Genomic DNA, 3,789 nt, shown 5'->3' on the forward strand with positions numbered 1-3,789 from the left:
GTGGCCCATTCGGCCCATCCTGTCTGCTCCACCATTCAAAGAGGTTATGATTGACCTGATATAATCTTCAAACCCACTTTCCCGCCTTATCCCCATAATCCTTGATTCCCTTACTGATTTAATCTTGCGCATATTAACTTCCCCAGCCTCGACAAGTATTCGCTTAGAAACAATGTTTCCACAGATACACTATACTCTGAGAGAACAAATTACTCATCATTTCTGATTTAATTGGGCGGCCCCTTACTCTGAGATCATTCCCTCTGGTCCTAGACTCTCCCACATGGAGAAACAACCTCTCAGCATCAACCCTGTCAACGCCCCTGAAAATTTATTGAATCAGTGAATTTGAATGGTGAGATTTATTCCCTGTCCCAAAGAGTATTTCAGGCCTCTGGATTCCCAATCCAGTGAGATAATCTTTCATCCCTCTGAACAAAAAACAGTTGATTCAACTCATTATTAAACATCTTGGGCCAGTGGGCCGATGAATGGCAGATGGAGTTTAATTTGGATAAATGTGAGGTGATGTATTTTGGTAGCTCAAATCAGGGATTGACCTAATCAGTTACTAGTAGGGAGTTGGGGAGAATTACAGAACAAACAGATCTAGGAGTACAGGTTCACAGCTCCTTGAAGGTGGTGTCGCAGGTCGATAGGGTGGTGAAGAAGGCATTCGGAATGCGAGGTTTTAAGCTCAAAATGTTGAATACAAGAGTTGGGACGTCTTGTTCAAGTTGCACAAGACATTGGTAAGACCACACATGGAATATTGTGTTCAGTTCTGGTCACCCTATTTTCCGAAGGATATTGTTAAACTAGAAAGAGTGCAGAAGTGGTTTAGAAGGATGCTACCAGGACTTGATGGTCTGAGTGAAAGGTAGAGGCTGGATAGGCTGGCACTTTTTTTCCTGGAGCGTAGGAGGCTTATGGATGATGTCATAGAGGTCTATGAAATAATGAGGAGCATAAATAAGGTAATGAGGAGCATCTGGAACGGGCTGCCAGAGGCAGTGGTGGAGGCGGTTATCATTTTGTCTTTTAAAAATCAGTTAGACAGTTACATGGGCAGGGCGGGTATAGAGGGATATGGGCCAAATGCGGACAAGTGGGTCTAGCTTAGTGAAAGAAACTGGGCGGCATTGACAAGCTGGGCCGAAGGGCTTTTTCCATGCTGCCAACATCTATGACTCTATGACTCTGTCTGTCTTCCTGACGACATTAGAATTTCCTCCACAGAATTGTATTGAACCGATTGATACATAATATATTATTCTATACTTGATCCAAGTCAAATAGATACTGCGGATTCATCAGGGGATAAACAAAATGCTAGGATGAGAGCGAATTGAATGAAAACAATGTTAGAAGGAATTATATTCCATAAAAAGCCCTGCAATGCTTGGATGGAAAGGTGGAACTATGAGCTGAGGAGGGAAAAATCGGCTGTCAGCAAGTTCCACCGGATTTCTGTATAAAACGACCGCGACAGGACTCGAACCTGCAATCGTCTGATATCATCATTCGATTCATCGAAGTCAGACGCCTTATCCATTAGGCCACGCGGCCACCGGCAGTGACGTGCGAGCCAATGTTTATCCCATGTGAATAAATACTGTGATCATATCTGTTTCCATAGAAACCAGTAACATGCAGAAGGAGGCTATTCGGCCCATCGAGTCTGCACTGACACTCCAATCCTGCACCCCACTCATGAGAGGGGAGGGACGGATTTCAGGGGTTGGAATGGGGGCCAGAGTTGCTCCATCGGACCCAATATTCCAGTAGAGGGCAGGTGCGTGAGCTTTCGGAGGGTCAGTACAGACTCGTTGTGCCGAATGGTCTTCATTTGCACAATAGGGATTCTCTGATTCTATGACAGCAGCGGGTTTAGGTGGCGAAGCCCTTGTGCCATACTGCCCACTCCTGACACCATGGAGAAATTCTGATCTCTCAAAGACTGGCGACCAAGGACGTGTAACAAAAAATAATTTATTTACTGTTTGAGCAGCTGCTCCAGGCTTGTGCTCTGAGCGCGATCCGGGGAGAACACCTGATCATTTTAGATGCGGAACACGTAATCACGTGACCATTCGGTCTGCACAGGCCTCCTTCTGTGCTGCCAGTTTCTGTGATTGAATTGCTTTAATTTGGAGCTGGACTGGGAAGTTCGGTGCTGTTCCATGTAAAGCAAAAATGAACTTCTAGGATATTTCCAATGTAACTTATTTTCTTCCGCAAACAATTGAATCAGTGAAATTGTGCGTTTCGGGAACTTGGATTTTCGAGTCTCTCAAGGCTCCTCTCCAAATCCAATGGTCAATTGTAAGGTAGATTCAACCGCTCCTCACAGAAAAACCGGGGCACCGTTCATCGCAGGAATGCAAGACCTTCCTGCAGTGATTCCTGGTCGGTTTTATAATGTTTAATGAATGACCTATTGAACCGAGCTGCGATGGTCGAGTGGTTAAGGTGTTGGACTTCCCCAGCTGGTTCGAGCCCTGCTCCCAGCGACTGTGACCGAAGAATTAATCGGAATTTTAGTAAACGGTTTGACACAAAGTTCGCTGCTTAGCAAATTATAATCTCCACAGGAAGAGGGATAATGATATTTCTGACAGCTGCCCGGCTAGCTCAGTCGGTAGAGCATCGGACATTTAATCCCACGGTCGTGGATTCAAGCCCTATATTGTTTCATATTGGGTTCAAGCCCCATATTGGGCGCTTCCATCTCAGAATGTTGAGCTGACCGAACTGTTTTGATAACAGGAATACAAGGTTCTGTCCCTGGACTGGAAATCCAGAGGCCTGAACTAATCTTTCATGACAAGATTTGATAAATCTGGAATTGAAATTTCGTCTCAGTAATGGCGGAGAAAGGTTCTGATTCAGACGGATCACATTTCCACAACTGGGAACATATTTACACAACAGGGAATGATTTGACCCAACCACAGTGAAGGTCTGTCAACGGCACAGTCACGGTTGCAGGACAGAGAGAACAATTAAACAGCAGAGAGCACAATTAAACAGCAGCGAGCGCAGTTACTCAGCAGAGAGCTCAGTTACAAAGCAGAGAGCACAGTTACGCAGCAGAGAGCACAATTATACAGCAGAGAGCTCAGTTACACAGCAGAAAGCTCAGTTACACAGCAGACAGCACAGTTACACAGCAGAGAGCACAGTTACGCAGCAGAGAGCATAGTTACACAGCAGAGGGCACAGTTACACAGCAGAGAGCACAGTTACACAGCAGAGAGCACAGTTACACAGCAGAGAGCACAGTTACGCAGCAGAGAGCACAGTTACGCAGCAGAGAGCACAGTTACGCAGCAGAATGCACAATTATACAGCAGAAAGCTCAGTTACACAGCAGAGCGCTCAGTTACTCAGCAGAGAGCACAGTTAGGCAGCAGAGAGCACAATTATACAGCAGAGAGCGCAGTTACACAGCAGAGAGCACAGTTACACAGCAGAGAGCGCAGTTACTCAGCAGAGAGCTCAGTTACACAGCAGAAAGCACAGTTACACAGCAGAGAGCGCAGTTACTCAGCAGAGAGCGCAGTTACTCAGCAGGGAGCTCAGTTACACAGCAGAGAGCACAGTTACACAGCAGAGAGCGCAGTTACTCAGCAGAGAGCTCAGTTACACAGCAGAGAGCACAGTTACTCAGCAGAGAGCTCAGTTACACAGCAGAGAGCACAGTTACATAGCAGAGAGCGCAGTTACTCAGCAGAGAGCTCAGTTACACAGCAGACAGCATAGTTACTCAGCAGAGAGCTCAGTTAC

The 3,789-nt window shown here is 46.1% G+C and overlaps 1 non-coding gene across 1 annotated transcript; it reads right to left on the reverse strand.

Moving 5' to 3' along the window:
- Positions 1–1,480: 1,480 nt before the first annotated feature.
- Positions 1,481–1,569, reverse strand: trnar-ucg (transfer RNA arginine (anticodon UCG)). The gene is given in 2 exon segments: positions 1,481–1,516; positions 1,533–1,569. It is a non-coding gene; the product is annotated as a tRNA-Arg (tRNA).
- Positions 1,570–3,789: the final 2,220 nt, after the last annotated feature.

This window comes from Scyliorhinus torazame, chromosome 24 (assembly GCF_047496885.1).
Source record: "Scyliorhinus torazame isolate Kashiwa2021f chromosome 24, sScyTor2.1, whole genome shotgun sequence".
Classification (NCBI taxonomy): domain Eukaryota; kingdom Metazoa; phylum Chordata; class Chondrichthyes; order Carcharhiniformes; family Scyliorhinidae; genus Scyliorhinus; species Scyliorhinus torazame.